At 45.5% G+C, this 23,139-nt stretch overlaps 1 protein-coding gene and 1 long non-coding RNA gene across 3 annotated transcripts in view; one reads left to right on the forward strand and one right to left on the reverse strand.

The window, feature by feature from the left end:
• The window catches only part of LOC143361451 (uncharacterized), a 305,416-nt gene that overhangs the window by 161,321 nt on the left and 120,956 nt on the right, over nucleotides 1-23,139 (reverse strand). The gene's annotated exons all lie outside the window — the stretch shown is intronic.
• On the forward strand, nucleotides 12,979-15,144 carry LOC143361479 (uncharacterized). Its single transcript, XR_013083467.1, has 3 exons — nucleotides 12,979-13,363; nucleotides 13,608-14,191; nucleotides 14,828-15,144. It is a non-coding gene; the product is annotated as an uncharacterized LOC143361479 (long non-coding RNA).

A 23,139-nucleotide genomic window follows, 5' to 3' on the forward strand; every position in this document is an offset into this window, starting at 1 on the left:
GTCGCCAGTCATCGAAACGCAGGAAAAGAACTGTGCCACAGATGCTGCACGGAATAAATAAAATAAAAATCAAACATGTACAGTAATGTCCAGGCTGTTCCGCGTGGTCGTTCGCATACTCGCCGGCATGCTTGTCATCGCGACCCGAATGGATCCCTCAGGAAACTTTCACGCGGAAATCTTGATGCCTGGTGAACCGCGGCGAGTACACCGCCAACTGAAAAGCCGCGTCTCCACGCGGATCGCGAACAATCGGAACGGATATTAGGAAACGCTCGGAATCAATGGAAAGAAGAACACGCGCGCGATTCAGCAACGATTCGAACGAGTTCCAGGCCGACTCGCTCGATACTCTCTCGTCCGGCGATATTCGATTTTACGGTGGCCTTAATGAATTCCAATCGTGACTCTTGAGCGTTCTTCCGATTGCCGGCGCACCGATGGCCGACTAATCGAGTTACGATCCTAACACGGCTGCCGTACGTGCCATACTGAATGGGGCACTCGCGTCTCTTTCTATCGAAAAGTCTATTCTATCGCCGATTAATTTTCCACGATTTTTGTACACAAACTAATCCGCAGAAATTCGCGGGGAATCTCAATCGAATGCCGAAATAGAACAATCCTATATATTTATTATCAAATTTATTTTTATTATTTGGCTTTACAAGTATAGAATATTGCCTCGGTTTTCTCTTTCTAAAATATGAAAAATATGCTGTATAGAATGGTCCCTTGATCAATTTCATGATCTTTTAAAAACATTGAAGTAATGATTGTAGTGATTGTTTAGCTCCAAGGAGTATTGGAATTGTATAATTTCGGAGGGTGGATGATTCACCGACCAAGATACTCGAAATCGCAATTAGGGGGCGATCTCGTTTCAAGTTAATGCGTGGGCACGCTCGTCACCCATTGCCGGCAAGTAGATCTCATTGAGATCGGTTTCGTTCCGATTTACTGGGCCGGGGCAATTGATTAGGCGAGCGGATCACGCGAGGCGAGCTAAGTAGGATGAGCCACGATCGCGGACTCGTGATAGAATAATTCAACGACAAGTGGCTGTTTATGCGATCCGGGACTGCATAAACTTGCCCGACGTTGCGAAGTATCCTCCTTATCGCAGACAAGTATCCCCCTTATAAATTGAAAAATCTCCAAGAAAATCAATACAATTCTATGAACAATTCGATACCAAATAGTTTTATCTTCGTATCGCGTAGGTACCCTGTTTCTTTACAAAATAAAATATTTTTGTAAGAATTCAATTATGTTCGTACGGTTCGGGTAATAATTTTCTACGCGCGATAGGTTAGTTATGAAGGGATAAAAAATATTGTGAGGTCATTTGAAGCGACGTACTTTGTTGATTTGATGCCGTGAAATTTTTCCACGCCGACAATTACTGTTTACATTTGCCAACACGTAGCTATGTACTAATAACAATTGCAATATTATTTGCATAAGCAAGGGTCAGATTATAATAGGCAGAGGGTCTATAAACGCTCGGCACAAAAACAGGGTAAACAAATTCTGCCGACCGAATTCCAGCGGTCCCCTTCGGGCCCTTTTTTTCGGCTGACCGTCCGCCATTATTGTAAATATATTACGGCGTGCATTTTCGACATCTGTAATCCCCTCCCTCAGCTTTTCAGAAAAACCTTGCGTAAGATCAGTGTTGTTCGAACTGCGGTAGAGAGAACATCTCTAAAGACTTGTCAATTCAAAGCTCGCGGTTGTTAACTTGTGTATTTTTAATAACAATATTTCAACTAATACGTCGGATTACTAGTTTCCGGATTTTTATGCGAAGTAAAAGTGAAACAGTGATTGTGAGTGAAAAATTTTACGGCATCTGTGTGGAACACCTGAATTTACGTCCGAAAAAGTGAGTACTAATTATTATAAATTACAAATCTATTTCTGCTCCTTCCCTTGTTTACTGTTTACAAAGCCGAGGCGAACATTCTTGCAAAATTTCGCTTCAAATGACCTCAAGAACCATCTCTTTCAATGAGTTGACGTAATTTTGGGACACCCTGTATGTTGTTAGATTCAGGGGGGTTTATATAATCGTTTTGTGCAAGAAACATTTGTACAGCTTCTATGGTTTATGCACAAGAAATTGCCAAAGTCAAAAGTCTGGATGAAAAGTTTCAAAAATTGAAAAGATGGATTTTTATACATTCAGGGTGTTATGAAAAATGTTGTTGCATTCGGGACAGACTATAGCACCGTTTCATGCAAGAAACATCCACCTATCTTTTATAGTCGAGGCTAAAGAAATGTGTAAAGCTGAAGGCTTGATGTTCAAACAAATGTACTGAAGATTTTTCTCGAGTAATAATGCTGACGTGTTTCTCTTCCAGGTCAATGAACAAGCCTAGTCGCCCTGTACAAGTACTCTATGATCACAGACTACCATCTAGGACACAACATCGAACACCGAACATCGAAACTCACCAGGAACTCGCCGCTGCCAAGGCTCTGCTGTGATCCATCGGGAGTAGCAGCAAGATCAGCAACGATCGAAGTAGAGAAGCTCCGTCTAGCCTGATGATGGCACTTGTGAGGCCCGTTGATCCTCTGGGTAGCGTAAGTGGACACATGACTCTCGCTCAATTTCGACGTCCAGATCTCTTGTTCCCTTTGAGGGGATTGGCTGATGGTGCGATGCTTGGCGAACCTGGAGATCCTCTCCGTTCTGACCCAGTCGTGATTGGGTCTGGGCTGCCGAGTTATGGTTTGAAGGGACTTCATCGCGTTGAACCTGGAGAACCCATCTTCCATCGCCGCCGCCCATAAATGATCCGGTAGATCCTTGGATCCTCTTTGAGTCTCGACGGACTGTCTGTCCGAGGAGGAACCTAATCCAGACGTGGTCGGCGTGTTAGGGTAGTATCTCCTGTAGGTGTCCTTCGAGTCCTCGATGTCCGTCGAGTAGAAGTCGCCGTCCCGGGACTCGAGGGAACGGTTGTTGTCGTGCAGGTTTAAAGAGGAGCCGATCCCCGTCGACGTCGTCGACGTGCGGAAGAATTTCGCCTCGTTCGCTGACGTCCATATCTCGTCGGTGATCGACGAGTCGATGCCCGTCGAGGTCGTCGGGGTTCTGCGTGATGGATGAACAACCCGGTTGGATACGCTCGCTTCGATTTTCGAAACTACGTGGCCTCGCGAATGGGTTTCAGAGACAGATGGGATGTGTGGAGCGTATGTGGTGATGAGTGGGAACGGGTTTATGGCCTGTTTCTTTTTTCTTTTTTGGTGAAGAGGCACAGGGGTGTATACAGGGTTGGCTACTGTCGTGTATGGTGTGGACTCTGTTGTAATTGTGGTAGGGGTAGGCTGGTTCTGTTTTCATGGGTTTGGGGTTGAAGTCAAGCTTGGGGGTGGGGTCAAGCTTAAACTAATAGCTAGGACAAGTAGTGTCTTTTACAGATGATTTTCTACTTTCACGTTTCTAGCAATTTATTGGAAAAATTGTGAAGTTGGCCTTGAAATTCAAGGTCCAATCTGAACGTACAAGTCCTATTGTATCGTCAGAGGATAAAATAGGCGAAGAATTTTGTAGATCTTCGGTAGTAACTATTTTCGAAATGTAAATGCCCGGTGAAGTTCAATTCGATTAAATAGTAATGAATTTTTCACACTACTTTTTACTTCTTTACACGATACAGTAAAAATAAAGTAAACTTTGAGCTTCCAGGTGAAAGATCAACGTTGCAGAACAATTTTTCGATAAATGTCTACTGACCTGAAAATGCAAAGTCATCTGTGAAATCCATGTCATAACATTCTCTTTACGCCACACACACAGACATTGTCCATTATTTAATACTTTGACTGCCATATTAACTATGCATATATTTGTGCAACTCGTTTACTCGTTAGGATTTTAGACAATGAGTTTATATTGCAAATCTCTGACTTAACTACAACGAGTCGGTGTAGATGAACAAAACCCTCACACGCGCCCTTGGCCAACTGTCAAGGGGAATGTACCTTGAACTCTGTCGCGCCCAAGTGGCATTTGTTCACCTCTACTGACTCGGCTGGTTGGAGGAAGTATGGCTGTGTCATTGTACCTGTACGATAAGTTCCTCTCCCTCCATAGGTCCTCGGGGTTGGCAGCCGCGTGGCCCGTGGCAGAGTTGTTGAGGGTGGTGTGGTGATTGGCGTATGAGCACCTCTGCGGGAAGCCCATGCCGTCGTCGAGGCCAGCCGCCCAGAGAGACTCGAGGGGTAGGTCCTGGTTGCTAACCGGGGTACCTACCCCCCTGCTGCTCCCTGTACCAGGCCCGTGTTTCCCCCCGTTCGAGGGGAACACCCTCTCGGCACCCTGAAGGACGCAGCACATGCTAGTGCTACCTCCCCCGCCTCCGCCGACACCGCCACCCTCCTCCGCCTCCGACCCCCTGGAACCAGAGCTTTGCAGGCAACCTATTGTGACCGAGCTTGTACACCTGCGAGCAGGCCTCGACCCCTTCTCGAAGAGGGGCTGACGACCTTCCCTCCGGTTAGGCTCCTCTTCCTGCTCTCACCGCGGTGGCCTTGACAGGCCCGGCCCACCAGATTCAGGGCCGGCCCTTCATCCCTACCACTCGCTTCTCTTCGGGGTATAACTCTCTCCCTCTTTCTCACTGTTCGCCGTTCACTCGTTGCAGGTTCACAACAGTCTGATCGATCGCACTCAAGCTAAACACTCTTTCGACACACCTTGTCCACTAGAGGAGTCTCTTCAAGATGCACTTCAGGTTCACCGGCATGGGGTTGGTAGCGGCGATCTGTTCGAGAAAATATTGGGAAATATTGTTCTGTCATCTTAGCGAGATTTTCGGCGAGAAGATTTTTCCTGCATCGGCGAGATTTTCAGTTCGATCGACGATTGCGTTCGAGGGGGTTTGGGTAAGTTTTGGTTCGGAGATTCTGGGGAATTTTGTTGTAAATCGTGTTTCAACAAGTTCGTTGAAAGGGGTAAGTCGTTGTGCTATATTCGGGTCTAGGATCACGGACATTTTTGACAGCTACATAGTTATACATTAATGATGATTGGCACCGTGTACAGCACCATTCATCAACTTTTTGGTAAACGCATTTATCATCAAGCCACTTCTTCTAGACACATTAGCCTTCCTGCCGCTTTAAATTGAACACCAATTCAGATTAATCACCGGAGACTCGCACCGTCATGCAAGGATTAAATGATTGTTACACTGGTACCTGGGCGTGAACCAAATCGAATCAAAGTTGTCTATCAATCAATCAATCAAAGGAAGGACCGACTGCGGTAGCAAAAACTCGATTGTCATACATAAATCCTGTCAGAACTGAATTGGGTGTCTATGTCAATTGGACGTCGATTGGAATAACGAAACAAGAGTGGTTATGGGTTAGAAAATAAATCAAAAAGCGAACCAAAAAATTTCTTTTTGTGGGTTTAGGGGATTGCAGTGCAGTTGGATCAACCGGGCAGTTCGAAAGCTCTCTGAAGACTCTTCCAGGATTTAAAAAACTCCCAAGAAAATGCAAAGAAAAATTTTTCTTCAAGGCCGCAAGTGTCCAGGTCGTAGAATTTTCAAGCAGCGGACAAATTCGCGAAGCGCAGGGGTTGGTGTGCAGTTGGGGGAGGTCTGCGGCCAGCGTGAATCGATCGGACAGTCTCCAGGGAAGGAATGCACGGAGGTTTGAGGGAAAAAGACCGGTCCTCGGACTGGCAAACAGCGTTATCAAAACAACCCCCCGGGCCGGTCGACCCGTTTCACCGGGGCCGTCGACGCGGAGCTTTCAACACGGTCGAAAGTGGGCACACGGTCACGCAACTCGGCCAGCAGGCCAGGCAGAGAAGGCGCACGACCTTCTTCGAGCACACATCGGCTCGTAAATCGTTCGGCCACGGCGAATAGGGCCCCGGGGGCCGACGGTAAATCATCCCGCGGCCCGGATCAATTGCGACCGGCAACAACGTCGGCAAATAACGAATTACGCGGCTTTCAATTTGCTCCGGCGACTCCAAGGGACTGCAGAGCAGTCGAGGATCGAGCTATTGGGAAATTCCGATCGCTGAAACTGACTTCGGCTCCCTCTGCCCCCCCCCGTACATCTCGTTCACTTCTGATTGGAACGTGTGTTTGGGTTCGGTGAAAGCTTGGGAATAGGTTTGAAGAATTTGACGGATTGCTTCCGGGTTCTGGATCGAGGAAAATGTTGAAGGTTTTTAATATATGCACTGCTGATTTTTAAGCAGGTGCTATTTGATACAGCAGACTAATTAAACGAATTTAAGCGCCTCAGTATGTTAGTCTCAGCTCAGCAAAAATTATTAACCCTTTGCGGTCCGAAGTATTTTCAATTATGTTCCCCTACGTAGCTTTGCTAGCCTATAGCTGAGAAATACAATTGTTGTAAATTTCTGATTTTCAGGAGATGACCGGTCTGCTAACCGATGGGGACGGTAACGTGGATTCGATTTTTCAGTCTTGCAGGACAGAAAATATGTTTTCTCTGTAAGTATGATTGCTAGAAATTTTCTTTGCACGAAAAGGTTTCGTGTGCAAAGACGACTGCAGCATTTTTAATAATCATGCTCGGTTGAATTTAATGACAAGCCTCCCAGAAGCCATAAAGGAATAAGATTTGTCTTTGCCAAGTATAAACAGCGGCATCTTGCCCATCTTACGCGTTTGCGTAAGGGAAAGAAGTTTAAACAGAGCAACATTAAAGATCTAGGGTGGGACGGGTGAAAACGCGGAGAACGGGAGCACGGACGCTAGCGATGGGATCGAGTGTCTCGTGAGTAGATCCAGTTACTAAAAACAGCGTATAAACCAGCTCATCTGGTGCTGTATTAAAATTATCGCGATCTTCGAGTCCAGTATTTTTGTTACTTCTCCACGAATACGTTAAGAGAATTGTTAAAAATGAATTAGAAATATATTCCACGGTACACCATTAGCAGGATACTCTTCGTTCGCAATAGATAAAACGTGCAACATGTATTATCGAATCAGTATCATTAGAAAGTGTGGCAAATTCACACGAGAGGCGACTGAGGCTTAAGATCATCGGAGAATGAAACTTGGTCGGTACAATAGTCGCGGCTTAGTAAATAAATGTCGCATTCGATCCCATCCGTATCAAATCCATTTCTTCGTCCCCGGCTGGAAAGATATTCCGTGGATAAGCCGCGGCACGGCCGTTGCATTAGCTATCGTCAGAATCGTAATTGCACAGGGGTCGGTGATATATCGAGACCGCGGGGCTCGCTTTCACCGGAGAGCCGAAGCGTGGCTGATGAGGATTTACGAGGTAAAAATACACGGATAAGAAGTACGTGGTCCGCGGAAACGAGAACTGATGGCCGATACTCGAAAAATCGGATAATGTCGCCGGACCCCCCATTAATAACACGCTTACCGCCGTTACGCCGGTAATGTGCCGCGCGTGTGCCCATCCGTATTAATACAAATTACATCGCGGAGCCGCGTCGAACAGTTATCCGCCGCGGATTCCGATTCGCATTACGCCGGATGCTCGCCGACTGCAATATCCTACCTCTTCCCTCCGATTTTCCGTCTCCTGCGTGAATAAGAAGCCCCAGATTCCTTAAAAACGACTTTCCTCCGTTGCGTCGCGCGTGAAAACCCCCTTAACGTCGCACCACGACATTTTTTACTGCAATGTTCATCCTCTTTCGTGTAATATTTCCTCTCCCAGATGGAGAAGAATCGCTGTGTTCATTGGAAACGATTTCCCTCCGTTGCGTCGCGCGTGAGAACCCCCTTAACGTCGCACTACGACATTTCCGACTGTTATGTTCATCCTCTTTCGTGTATTTTTCCCCTTTTCGATGAACAGAAATGGCTAGATTCCTCGAAAACGATTTTCCTCCATTGCGTCGCGCGTGAAAACCCCCTTAACGTCGCACTATCACATTTCTGACTGCAATGTTCATACAATTTCATGTAATTTTTCCCCTCCCAGATGGAGAAGAATCGCTATGTTCATTGGAAACGATTTTCCTCCGTTGCGTCGCGCGTGAGAACCCCCTTAACGTCGCACTACGACATTTCCGACTGTTATGTTCACCCTCTTTCGTGTATTTTTCCCCTTTTCGATGAACAGAAATGGCTAGATTCCTCGAAAACGATTTTCCTCCGTTGCGTCGCGCGTGAAAACCCCCTTAACGTCACACTACTACATTTCTGTCTACAATGTTCGTCCTCTTTCGTGTATTTTTTCGCCTCCACGATGAATAGAAATCGCTAGATTCCTCGAAAACGGATTTCCTCCGTTGCGTCGCGCGTGAGAACCCCTTTAACGTCGCACTACGACATTTCCGACTGTTATGTTCACCCTCTTTCGTGTATTTTTCCCCTTTTCGATGAACACAAATGGCTAGATTCCTCTAAAACGATTTTCCTCCGTTGCGTCGCGCGTGATAACCCCCTTAACGTCGCACTACGATCATTCTGACTACAATATACTACCTCTTTCGTGTGATTTTTCCCCTCCTGAGTGAATAAGTAGCTCCAAATTACTCGAAAGCCGTTTTCCTCGTTTGCGTCGTGCGTGAAAACCCCCCTAGCGTCGCACAGGCGCTCGATATCACCGATACGTTCGTCCAACATTCCTAGGCCAATATCTCAAATAAACTTCTGTTTCTTCACAATTTTAGAACTTGAAGCAAACCCTGCCATTCCCAAAGAAGCTAGAGCGCTGATCACCGAGACGCTTATCCGGGGAAAATGGAGGATCGGTATCATGGCCGACGTTCCAGCGGCATTCTTGGCACATTGAATCGCGGACGGAACGTTCCCGCGTATCTTCGCGCCAGAATTCGTGTACGTTCCCCCCCCCCCCCCCGGGAGCGCTCGAATCGAGTCGCTTTTCAAGAGGGTTCCTCGGAATATCGAAAAATCGAGGATGGATATAGAATATCTTGAAGAATCGCGGAGGTAGCAGAGGGAGCAGAAAAGGATTCCTCGAAATCGCGGCTCGTCAAGCACTCGGGAATATCGCGGGGAATCGTTGAAAGGAGGGCCGGAAAAGGGGTTGCATCGCGAGCAGGCTAATATGCCGGCGTGCACGCGCGCCGCTACGGAGAGTATAGCTGGTAGGCGCTTTCATCCTGGTGCATGAAAGGCTGACTTAATAAAATGGGTCGCGACAGATCCGAGCGCGACCGAATTTCGCAACGGGGACGTTCCCGAAATGTTCCACGCGGCTTTAACCCTTCTAACAGCTCTGCGAGAGACCCGAGGATCTAGATTCGCTCGTGTAATTATCTTAAACAAAGTCCGTAGCATCCTCTCTATTAATATGTCTTGCTCGAATTTTATCTACTTCGTTTCATTAACGTTATCAATTCCGCAAAGTAAAAATTGTTGACCTCAATCGCAAGAAACGGTCACTAGTTTCTTGCAGCGAATGCAGAAAACTTTTCATGTCGAGCACACATGTTTTCCATGTGGTGACGTTTCGTGCTCGGATCAGAATGGACCCGGCTATCCTGATCCGTGTCGTTGAAGCTCGCGGTATCTCGAGATAAGCATCTCGAAGTCGTTTATGGCTGATCGTTACCCGTTCTCTAGCTCCCTTCGCCCAGTTTTCCGAGATAGCCGTGTAAATTGCGCCGATTTGGGACTTGATAATTTGGGGATCGCACTCTGTTTAACATCCTTCAGCAGTGACGTAGTTTGCGAGCATTGGTCCTCGTTTGTTTGACGTTTCTCAGTGGGCTACGTTTAGCAAGACAGACAATTCTTGGGTTTAACACTAAACCTACCACCACCGAAAACGAATTTATCATATTTTACAATTATTGAAACTATAAAGATGCTTTGCAAATGAGTTCATTACTTTTTTGAGGCTCGGTAGATCTAGTGTTCAACAAAAGAGATACTGAGGCGAGGCCAAACAAAATTTAACCTTGTTTTCGGTATTATTGTTGACTCTGTGAGCCATCGCAGATGAGAAGCTCTGTCGTTTACACGAGTGAAAATAGATCAATCTTCCAGGTACATCGATCTCCGGAGAGTCATGGAATCTATCATCCAGTGTTGAGCAAATATCACAAATCGCGTGGCGACACGTATCGATCAATGCGCGAGAGACGTTAATCTGTAAGCTCGTTTAAACAACCAGTGTTTCTCATGGTTACTCGTCCGAACTGACAATGTTTGTTAACTATTTTTCTGTATTTTTTTGTAGTTCCATATACATTGAGTACATCTCTAAACTCTAACAGGGGGGCTGCGCCATAGAAAACCCCATAGAAATCCCATAGGAAGATGGAACGGGACGGGTTCCACTATCGAAGGACTGTTCTTCGTCAATTTAGATTCACAAGGTGCGTGCGCGTCACGATTCCGAGCGAAATCGTGGACGATACTCGCGGCCCTCGCGTATTCGTGGCTACAGGACGATATTCATGGGGCATTAAATGGAAATCATGGCTTTACGCGCGAGCCGGCAGCTACACGGTCCGCGGAAGCGATACGATACGCCGTTTTACTTATAACCTGCGACCATTTTATAAATATTCAATGAGCACGAGCCCGGCTACGTGCTTTACCGTATTTCCCAGGCTTGACTCGGCTCTTCAGCTCTCCCCTACGCCCACGCGATCCCATTCTTGTTTCTCGTCGGGATGGGATATTCTTCTTAACCCGATTCTCCGCCTCTGAATCCCGTCTGCTCTGATTCTTGACAGATTCTGCGTTATTCTTTTATTTTCTGAATTATTGCTGAACCTCCTCTTCCTTTACTGATCTTTATTCGGCTGTGAATCGGTTCGAGTTCCAATTTGTAATTTTCTGGCCCTTTTCTGACCCTTTTTAACGTAGTCAGCATTTACGGAATCACCTGTGTTTCATTGTGTTTTAATAATTTTTCTATGAAAATGAGTGTCACGATTTTCATGCAACATAAAAATTGTCTGGAATGATTACAGGGTACTGTAACAATTGTTTAGAGAACGTCGACTATCGTTTCCGAGGAAAATATTCGCAGTGGTAGAGGATCTCACAATAAATCTATGCAGGATGCGTGGAGGACGAGACACAGGACGAAGAAATTCAAGGAATCCTTGAAACGATCCTGGAGAACCTGGAGCAGAGATGAGAGCCTCGTAATATGGGCAATTTCCATGGAATGCCATGGACATGGCAGAGAGCTGCTAGAGAAATTTCAGTGAAAGAGCTTGATAATATAAACAGACGAAAATGGACGAATATCTGGGGATTTATTGCAACTGATGTGCACAGCCAATTTGTATGTTGCAGTAACTAAATTACTTGCATACTATGCAGTAGAATGCAGTAGAATGCAGTAGCACAGATGTATAAAATAACACGAAATAGAAAGCATACGGTCTCGTAAAGAGAAAAATAAATAATTCATATCTTGGGATCGTGAGCATTCTACGAAATTAAAAGAGAGTGAAAAGGGACAGTAGAAATTCCAGGGGAGGAGAAATGTCTGGTCCGAGGATCTGTGCGGTTCGCCAAGCACGAACGGGAGTAAGGACCAGCTCCAGAAACCAGCTCGTCGTCCCTTTTCTCCCGTTTTTCGACCGTCGGGAACGGGGACATTTGTTTTCGCGTTAGATCCGATGGAAAGTTGTCGCCTCGCGGCGCCGTGAAAAATACTGTCGGAATATCTGCTGCGTTCCCGCTTTCTGTCTCCATTTTCTGTTATTCTACTCGTTTTTCCCTCCCCATCTCTCCCCCGTTCTCTCCTCCCTTGTTTCTAGAACACCTAAACGTCCCGTTTTTCGCTGCTCGTCTTGTCGAGCACGAATCCCCTATGGCCGGCCCGAGACCGGGACGAATGAAGATGATGTTTAACTGCTATGGGAACTCGGGAATTCAACGAGAATTTCACCTGGAGGACAGACGGGTTCTGTAAACGGACCGAGGGACGCTGGAATTTAGGCGAATCGTATTTCGGAGATCGTTGCAGCGAGCGGAGACGCTTAACGATGGTGAAATGTCGAAGGTTATTAACAGTGGAACTACTGGAGCACTGGGAATAGAGTGGATTATGTTATTTCGTCAGGTGGGCGGGTTATGTTTGGTCAGATTTTGTGGATTTTTGTCGAACGTGTGGGTAAATCAATTTGAATTTAAACACCGAAAATGGGAGAACGAAAATTTATTCATTCTGCTGTATTTGGTCACAGTTAATAATTTTCCAACGTTTTTTGAACATGGTGTACTTATCCCCTTGATAGGTACGATTCGGAAGTTTGTAGAGGGTAATTTGGTTTTTAGGGCATCTTGCTTGGGGATGTTCCCTTTTTCTTGAACCTTTTTTCTTTCTGGAAGGGCATTATAACTCTTCTTCTCTTAGTTGACCCTATTTGCCACCCCCTTCGACCTACAAGCGGCACATGCATGCCCCTTTTTGGAGTATGTCAGAAGTCAAAGGGCTCAAGGGAACCTTGGGGGAAGGGCCCACCTTGTTCTCCCTCCCTTTACAAAGGGCTCCTTTCAGGACCTTTTGCAGGACAGAGTTGACTAATATCATCTTCTTCTAGGGTCCAATTGTTGACTATGAAAGGTTTGGTTTAACAATTTTTCGGAACAGAATAGCACCAAGGTAAAGGGTCGAATAGGTACGAGAACACTATTTTAAATTGATGAAAAATCCCTTCTGACTACACTTGGACTCGAACCTGGATCCACCCGGTGGTAGTCCAACGCGTTACTCACTGGGCCAAGACTACCTATGCGTCTAAAATCTTTGTTTTACGTATATCATTTCTTCAACACTTTTGTTTCAAAATTTCAAAGTACAAATTTCTATGAATCTTTTAAATTCTATATGAATATATTTCTGACAAACCATGCAATTATTCTTCTTCTTTGAAAGTAAATACAATTCTCCGTTTTAAATCCAATTCACAGATACTTCAAATTAATTTTACAGATTCTCAACGGAAAATACAAGTTTCCAAGCGATTCCAGTTACTTCAAAGAAGAACCGACAAATTGTAATTTGCATAAGGATTCACAGTTTACTAACAATTAGGAGATAAAAGCTTCAGGTACATTTCATTAATTTCTCTTCATCCGGAAGTACTCGAACCATTTTCTCAGAAAAGCAACATGATTTTAATCACATTTTGAAAATTACAGATATTGTTACAAAAGATTCCTCGAGGTAGAACGAACATAAATGTGGAAGAAGCTAGAATCCCGGATCGATAGAAAAACCATTGTTTCAACTCATTCTTCGGGGCAGCGTGCAGCTATGAAAATACATTGTCCCCTAAATGGATGCAGTCGGATCGCTTTAAATCGCTTTAATTGCTCGTATCGCTGTTGACCCCGGCGAAATGATCAAGCCAGCTTGACATTCTGTTACGTATGGGTTAGAAAATTACTGGTGGCCCTGTGCGATCGTTTTGCCCCATAAAAAAGGGCCGACGGACAAATTATTCTCTCGCGACGCCATTGTTCAGTCCAACCGGTCTATAACATTTTTCACAAGAAAAGATTTTATTGGAATTTTCATTCCATTCGTGGAAAAGCCATTAAACAACAACAGGCAATATCATCTCTTTAACACTATCAGCTTCATTTTATTTTCATTTTATTTCGTAGACACAAGTTCGCGACGGAAACAAGAGAAATCGGAACTGTTCGAAAACGGAAAATACAGAACAGAAAGGGCCCCCTGCGTCAAAGACCTCAAAGCCCTCGAAGTTCCAAATAAAACCGAACAAAGATCTGCATGAAATAAGCGAAAAGAAAGGAGAAAAAAATAAACACGGTTTCTGTATTGTTGGGATCGAGTTAACATCGGCTCGGCGTCAAAGTTGTTTAAGTTTCGCCGGCTTTACCGTCGAGCATTGTGTGCCGGCAACGCGAAGGAAGTTTCCACGAACAGTGGAAATTCCCGGGTCGCAATATTTTCGCCCGTTGCCGATAGGATCGGCGTTATAGCGTGTGCTCGTAGCTCCCGGACTCAATGGACTATCCCCGTAGGTGGAAGTGCTCCCGTAAGGCCTTTATCGGGGCAATAGTCGGCCAACAACTCGCAGTTATCGTCAATTGTGCCGGTGAACGGCGCTGATAGGGCCGAGGGAATCACGGGACTCGCCCGGAAGAACCCGTCCGACCCGCTAGAAAACCGGGCGAAGGGCTAACACTCGCGTACCTACCGATTTGTCTTCAATTACTGACAGGTGAGCAAACGGCGCACGGTACCTTTATCTCTCGAATTGCAACGGACGGTTCCGATAGCAAGATAACAGCCTGGAAACGCGCATGAGCCCCATTGACAAATTGTATGAAAATGAAGGTTTCTTTTTGTTTCACTTCAGATACCAACGACGCATTAAATCGATCCAGGATAACGATTGCGGGTAAGCTCTGACGCAAAGGTAACAGCAGAAATATTCTCTGTTAAAATTTTCTGTATTAATTTGTTGCTGCACTAACGACGAATTGGTCCGAATATCGATTATACGTCGGGCTCAGTGTAAAGAGAGCAGCCCAGCAATTTTTCGAAATTTCAAAATCAGAATATTCGTACTTCCAGTTTAAAAAATAATCTCTCTTCTACGTCCAAATATTTTTATATATTTTTGTTTTTTATTAATTGATTTACCACTGTACTAACGATACGAAAAATTCATTTAAAATGAAGGCAAAAATAATACAAAATGGTGAATTATTCTCTCGACTTTATTGTTGTTCAAGAATAGCATTAAAATGAGGAAATAGCGTGTAGAGAAAAGCATTAGAAGAATTTAAAAATACTGGTATATGATTTTCAGTCTGTTAAACATGCTAAGCATGAAAATAAATTTCTGTTTCAGATGTGCAATGTGAAAAATGCTTTGAAAGAAAAATTAATTTGCAAAGGGTGGCGAATGAATGTGGGGTGAGCACGGATGGCATTTTTAGGGGGTTTTCTGGGGGTAGTTTCGAATCGTAATCGAGGTGCTTCACCGGAAATTTATCGAGAACAGGAACACAACTATTTCCCCTGGTGAAATACACTGGGCCGTCCCGACATCGGGCAACGAAATGCACGGTGAAACGTAATTCCGATGCAACAAACCGCATCAGTTGCACCGAAGTTACACGAGCTACTACGCCGCGTTACTATTTCCGCCGGAGAAATGCAGATAGCGTCGGCGGTCAGAGAGAGAGAGAGAGAGAGAGAGCGCTGATACAACTATTACAATATCCAAGTCGTGATAGTTATGGCACCGCCACAAATTTCGGTTAATGGCCGCTCGTATAGAGATCCCGGTGTGTGTACATCGCTTGAGAAACGAGGCGCCACGTGTTGCGTGGCTCGCGATGCAATTATCGAGATCCGGGGGTCGAGAATCTATCTGGGGATCCATAGATCGGAGATGGAACCGCGATTTCCCCTTCCAATATTTTTAAAACACCATTCATTTCGAAGCAGGAACTTTTTAACTTGTCTTTCTCGTCCCTTTGAACACTTTAAAATTATTTTAGAATGCTGTATTTGTCGGTGATCCGCTTATAATAAATTGCGGTAGACGCAGTGTTAGTGTCTTCCGGAAGGTGGAAAAATTAATTTTGGAATGAAATCGGACAGGAAAATGAAAAAGAAATAGAAGGTTCGAATATAAGGACTTTTACTATAAGGATTTCTAAGCAAAGTAAGAATTGTCAATGTTAATGGCTATGTACAGAAGCTACATTTATTTCTGGTGTTAATAATTTTAATGAGAGTAATGAAACAGTATTTCGAGGAGCAATTGAGACAATTTTTATTTTGCATAAAAATCCGCGATCTACTAATAAAGAAAACATTCTTTAATCAACATTCATCTTGCAGGGCCTTCAGTTCGTTCCGACATTTGTTCTAGCACAGAGTAAAATTGGTGGAACAAAAATGGAACGCAATTAACCAATATTAATTCGACGCTTCAACTCCAGCAAAACAATGGCACGGGTGATTACAGCGTGCTGTTAATTTAGCCGAACAAAAGGCGAAACGTCCTAGGACAATTATCCGTATCCGTAGGATCGTGTCGACAACGTACGATACGCGGACTGTTCTATGGGGCGGGGAGGGGAGGGGGGACTTCGTTACCGGTTCCCAGGTTATCTCGGCGAGGGTACACCGTAGCTGGATGCGGTGTATCGCGGTTTACGAGTCTCTTCAGCAGCGGGGATGGCTCTGCGAGCCACTTGGCCGTTGGTAACGCGAAAACCATAACTCCCGGGCTGTTGATCGCGTTTCCCGTCGACCGTAAACCGTTCTCGCGTCTCCTCGTAACCTCTGCCACCGGCAATCGATAATTGAAAATGGACCCTTCCCCTCGATTTAGTCCTTCGCGGTTCGACGCCTTCGATACACTCCACTCGCCTACTTCCTTCGCCACATACCAAGTACGCTAAAAAAGAAACGGGAATTTTCGAATTTCACGGCCTGTCAGTTGCTAAATCAGACCATTTTCTTTTTCTAGGTTTGCGCGACTGTCAGTGATCTACAACCCCTGGCAGAAATGATTCCATCACATGTAAAAATCGCACTATTCTCTTCAAAATGTTGGAAAATTTGCCATGGAATTGCGAAGAAAAAGGTAACTCAATGTTCTCAACTTTTTTATCCGTAATGAAACTTTAATCAATGCGTTTTGCAGATCTACGAGCACGAGGTGACGCGAGGTCGACGCGGTCACGAGGAAGTAGTAGCCCTACACGATCCATGTCACAGCACGGATCCGAGGATCGGAGTTAGATCAAGACTGAACAGCTGTACCTCCAGCCCATTAAAACAATTGGCGGAACAGAGAAGTTTACGTTCAGCCGCCGCGACTTCCTCCATTTTCTAGAAATCCGCGCTTCAAGAACAACGATAAAAAAGAATGTTTGAAAGACGGAGAATCGGAGAACAACCGCGAGTTTCTGAAGCTTTCGCTGCAGTTCGCGGATTAAACAACGAGATCGGGTTAAGGAGTCCGGTTCCACGGAGCGAAGAATTTCACCCAGTCGGAAAAAGTCAGTTCCCGAGGGCTGCGTGGTAGGGATAACAACGGGTTCCTTGGAAAACTCGCGGAACAGAGTTACCAGCCACTTTAATTGCACGCGAAAGTTCGCGATCGCGAGCTCCGAGTCGGACCGGAGGAGTAATTGCGCTTGGCTCGCGAAGCTAAGTGCCTTTTACTTTTCGTGGGGATCGATACCTCGCCCGACGACCTCTGCGAGCCGGTTAATCGCGTGCGACCGATCGATCGGACGTTGGAGCAACGGGCAAGGTCGATGTCTATTGGAAAAATCGATCCCGACGAGCACTTCCGACGCTTCTCTACCTTTTACCTTCGCGAAATCGTTTTTCAATGAAGGGAATTAGTTGACGACGGCGAGAGAGCCTTTATGAGGTTGTTGCACGCGTTACTTGTTTTTTAGCGGATTTATTTGCAGACACTCTTTCGTTGTGTGTATGGAGATTTATCTTAATTTTTGTTGATAAGTTAAAGTGGATCGAGTTTATTTCTTTAGGACGTTACAGAATTTGCTTAAAAATGTTGGCCGATTCATGGCAATTTTTATGCTCCGGAAAACGTGGTCCACAGATTTAGGATTCTCTTGGTGAAATCTCACAATTTTTTATAAATCAGTTTCTCCGGATTTTTGAGGAAGGTGACGAACTGGACACAGAATTTTTTCAAATATGCTGGGATACTTATGACAATTTTCGCGCACGTCACAACGTGGTCCACAGATTGGAGAATCTCTGGTTAAAGTTTCACGATTTTTCAAAAACCGGAAACCTGAATTCTAGTTGAGTTTTTCTGATTCTCCATGTTTCCAAGTTTGAAGAGCAATTGCCCCAGGGATTTGCTACAGAACTTTTTTTTTTAAATACGTGGGTATACATGACAATTCTTAGGTACGTTAAAACTTGGTCCACATGTCTAAGAATCTGTAAAAAAAGTTTCAGAAATGTTCACAAAGCCGAATGTCCGTACCCCGTTCGCGAGTTTCGCAATTCTTCTGTATTCGTTTCTGCATTCAAATCTGCTAAAGAGCTTTCTAAAAAATATTTAAAAATTGCCGGAAATCTGCAGTCAAGTCAGAAATTGGTCCGCAGAGCCCAAGTGTCCTCGGAAAAAGTTTTTCGAGCATTCGTAAAGCCAAAAATCGCTATTCGCGTTGCACGTTGTTCGCGTTTTTTTCGCTCGCGGTGAACACCGCTAACAAATCGGCCGCACACAGCGAAATCCTAGTGAAACAAGCTCGTCTGGTTTCAGAAATGATTTGGAACCGCTGAAGAGACAGGATGGGAGCCCGGGGAAAATAGGAAAAAAAAGGGGGGAACGGCTGTCGAGCCTATCGACGAAGTCTCGCGTCACCGATTTTTCCCCGCGCCGGTTTCGACAGGAGTTTTTCGATTCCCCCGGCAAATTGAAATATAAATTCGACGCGGCCGAATCCCATTCGATTTTTCACCCCGTCGCGGAATATCGTTGCACCGCGGCCTGTTGTTTTCCGCGGTATCGCTTCCGGGCCGCGTTTTCCCAGTTTTCCCGGTTTTCCGGCGCTCCTACGTTTCTCCGCGCGGAGAGCGCGCGCGGTGAAAACGAGTTTCCGCGGGGATGCGCTATCTCTCGCAATTCTTATTACTCGGCTCGTATTTCCCCTGTTGACGTTTCCCGCTATTCCTCCCCATTTCCATAGATACCATGCCCTCTCCTTATCCGAGCCCATCTCTCGCCTCTCCACATTGCGTCTTACATATTCATGCTCGAATCGCCCTCGAGACGCTTTCAATTGTCTTTTACGCAACCCTCGGACCCGAGACGCGGTATAAAATATATGAATTTAGAGCTTGCTGCTCTTATTAAAATTCCAAGAATTAATTCTCCAACCAGACACTGCTTCCAAATGTATTAATGTCAGGTTGTTGCAGGTTTATTACACGGGGTGGTCCGGTACGTATTGTATCCGAAAATATGAAGAAACTTGATGGATGGATCTACAGAATCGAATAAAATTAAAGTTGAAATATCTCTTGAATTTACAATTTTTATCAAATTGTTTAGGGTGATTTATTCGCAGGAAAAATTTTAATAGGTTCTTTGATTACAATTGAGAAAAATTAAGTACTCCAGAATGTGAATGAATTGAAACAAAATGGGGCTGGAAATTTCATTGGGCAACGAAGAAAAATGCATTGTGAAAAGGCTGCAAAGCCAAACATGAGTCGAAACAAAAGGTAAATCTCTGCGTAAAAGGCTCTTTATGGAAAATCCTTTATGCTCGCACATAAGTGAGCTCTCTGCATGTTTTATCGCGAAAAGTCCATCAATAATTCATCCCCCCACCCCGGAGGGGGGCGGCTGCCGGTGCATTTACATGTTTCAGCTTTTTGTCATAATTCGCGGAGCATCGAGGACAGGACACGAGCTGCACGGGAAGACAAAAGAGGAAATCATTTTGGCGTGCATGCAATTTTCGGCCGCGTAATGCGTCAGCGATAAATAATCGGGAATCCCGGGACCGTAGCTAACCCGAACCCGAACCCGACGCGAGGTCCTGGTTCGCTTCCTATAACCCGCTAAATCCGACGATACGGTTCGCGATCCAATTTCCCCGTTTCCCATTCCGCTCCTGAGCTTTCTTGTTCCGTTGCACCGACCGACCCCTTTCACACCCCTTTTGCACCCTCTCTTAGATCCTGCACGTGGCTGTTCGAATTTTCAGCGGCGAACCGAACGAAGAAACACGACCACGGTCTGGACAGGGGATTTAAGAACTACGGAGGACGCGATTCGAAATGGGAAAATTTATCAAACACCCTGAAACTCCCTGCAACCCTCTACGACCCTCTGCAACCCTCTGACGCACCTCGGAACACACCAAGATAAAACTGTGCGACAGCAGGTTGCTACTCCATCGAAATTACTAAATGGTTGAGAGGTAACAGAACGAACTTATATAGTTTAACTATTTTTTTTATTTTTCATTCTTCCGATTATTTCATACCAGTGTCGGTCGTTCGACTAATATTTATAATCTAATAAATAGACTGCGGATCTTTATGCATTCATGGCTGCTGAAAATTTTCAGAAAATTCTAAAATATAACATTCAACAGAATTTAGTAGAATTTTTATTTGTATCAGATTTTCCAAGGGTACTACCAGTGAAAATGAAATTTTATTTCACTCCACTCCACTTTCTTAAAGTACCTCTAGAAAAATTGCAAATTGCATAAACGTGCGCAGTCTATTAATAAACGACAAATTTAATAGTGTAAACAATATTTTCAGTGTCATCTCAGAAGCCATTCGGGACTAAATAATGCCAACATTACCAACAGGTAACAGTCTAAAGACATAAATAAGGGTTGGAGAAATCCTAGACGAAAGATTTGATCGAACCTTTCCCCTCACAGTTTTAAATGAATTACAGAAAGCAGAGGGTAGAAATGACTAGAAGACGCGTTGAAGAGTTTAACCGAGAGAGGACAGGCGCAGAGTTCAGCAGCCTACTCGAGAATCAGAAAAACGAGTCTTTGCTCGAAGCCGTCGCGTCGTCGTAATTGGAATTCGATTCCGTAAGGATCGGCGAACGGGCCATTTAATTTCCCGGCTTTTGTCCAACTTGAATCGAATCTCCTGGTGAAACGAGGCCCTTCAAAGCCGGGACACGCGGCAGAGTAACTCCCGCTGCCAATAGGGAACGACCCGAGTTCGCCGGGTGATCCAGGATCGTTTATAATCCGCTGGTCCGTGATTAGCGCAACGATTGCTAATCCGACGTCGGCCAATTAAAGTTCAAACGGTCCCCCGTTCGCTCTCCGGGTTTCCCCGCACGCGGAATCGGCGAAGTAGAACGCTAGTCATACATCAAGGTATTAAATCAGTGCAAACATAATCGGTTCTTCAAACTAGTTGGATGGAAGTAGTAAAATTACGAAAAAGAAAAATAATTGAAACAATTTAAATCAGAGATGATGCAGAACTTGATCGCGTTCTTTCGATTAGATCAGGCCCCTGCCTAACGCGATTTCTGTATTTCCCGGGGAACGAGACACGCTCGTTAACCGACGCGACCCGCGCAGCGCCTTTGCTCGTTTCATGTGAGGGTAGTTAGGATGTTATTTGCGAATCGACGGGGGCCCGGAACTCGAGCCAAGATTACGTGGTTTCGCGTGTAAACGGCTCGGAGCGTCGACACCGCCACGCTAACTCTGATCAAGTCCCGAGGCGAAAAGTTTCCTCGAATACGTTGTACATGGATACAGCGTCGTCGCCAGGCCGGGGAAATTTAGGGGAACGCGGTTACCCTCTCTCTCTCTCTGCCATTACCGGGTTAGTCACGTGACAACGGGACACGTGCGCGACGCAGACGGAACGCGTCACGTGACCCTGGCGGAAGAAAGTGGTGGAATAGCGTCGGGAGTGGGGGACAACTCCTCATCTGGCGACAGTAGGTACAGTAACCCCTAACTAATATTCGGACACTCTTAAAAGAACGAGAAATTAAAACAATCGGTTTACTAGACGATGTGAAAGAATTTCTGAAAAAATCGCAGTTGGTCGGAATTTGTTGTTGTCAACCATGATTAATTTGATCTGAAGAAACTGGAGAAAGCAAACGAACATCAAAATAACAAGTACCCAGCTCCAGTCCACGTTTACAACAATTGGTAAACGAATTTTGACAAGAAACTTTTCACTCGCAGATGAAGCAGCTTTAATGTTTGTTGACTGGTTTAAATATCGTCGCTTACGTTTGTGACAGACATCTAGGGACACCTTTGTGAAGGTATTAAAACCGCCAACGTGAACGTTGATTTTTTGATTTTTGTCCATTGTCGACGGGGCTGTGCGGCGTCGGATAGGAAGCCTGCACGATTTGATCGAACAGAGAGCTCCCCCACAAAGGCGGCCGACCTTCGATCCCTGATCAAACACATCGAGCCCGGGTCCCTTTGTCCGTCGGGGCAAAGCCACCCTCGAAAAACGCCGGCTCCCCCGTGTTAAATGTCAGAAGCGCGTCCCGATTCTTTCCGGCGAAGGTTGCCGGGAAATTGAATCGGAAGGCCGCGCGCGCGGCGTGCGATTCGACGTCTGCCGGCAACGGAACTTTCTATAGAACCCTGGAATTCGCGCGAGGATTCGTCCCGAGGTACGACGCCAGCCGGAGACTCTTCAGTCGATGTCTTTCTGGGGATAGACATCTGCTTTGGAACTCGAACCGGGGCGAGGATGCTGCCTTTTAGGGATTCTTCGAGTTGGGAAGTCGACGGTTCCGTGTTTAGGCTAGTTACGGGTATAATTGGGCGGCGTTTTGTGTCCTGTGACGGTTGAGGGGATTCTTCAGGATTTTTGAAGGTATGCTGCTATTTTAGTTGCTTCTGGACGGGAGCGTTAAGGTCTTTACTAACTGTTATGCTTTGTTGTTGAACAGAGTGAAAACCATCGCCGTTTCTACTTCTGGTTCCACGAGGAGCGTGCCTTTGACACCATCATCTCGGGACAAATCCTTCTGAAGGTTAACTACAGGTCAATAGAACCTTCTAAAGGTCAGAGAAAGTGAATAAAACTTTCTGTAGATCAACAGAAGTGAGTAAAACCTTCTGAAGGTCACTAAACCTCAACAAAATCCACCGAAGGTTAATAAAGGAGAATAGAAGGTTACTTCTGAAGGTTACTAAACGTCAACAAAACCTTCTGAAGGTCAATAGAGGCGAGTAAAACCTTCTGGAGGTCAATGAAGGTGAGTAAAACCTTCTGAGGATTGCTCGCAATCAACATAATGACCTCGGCAACATATCGCACACTCAAATATATTATTCGCTTGCAAACTAAAAGCTTATGCTTGCTCCCAGAGTAACATTCACACGCGAAGCAACTCCCTACGGACTTTCCACATACTTCTGCCCGGTGCTTCGCTGGTTTTCAACGAAGAATAAGGTCGAAAGCGGGTCTCGGAGCGGGTATTTAGCAGCGTCTCGTCGTGTCTCGCCCGGTCTCGTCGGGTGTGTCTCGGGACGAGCAAATAACCGAGCTCTCGCGAGGCAGGAAGGTAACGGTTAGCCGGGCGTACATGTTCATTCGGAAAACAGACGGGTCGTTAATCACCGTCTGTCACGCGGCACGGAAACGTTCTGTCAATTGCAGCCTGGCTAC

Source organism: Halictus rubicundus, chromosome 15 (assembly GCF_050948215.1).
Source record: "Halictus rubicundus isolate RS-2024b chromosome 15, iyHalRubi1_principal, whole genome shotgun sequence".
NCBI lineage: Eukaryota > Metazoa > Arthropoda > Insecta > Hymenoptera > Halictidae > Halictus > Halictus rubicundus.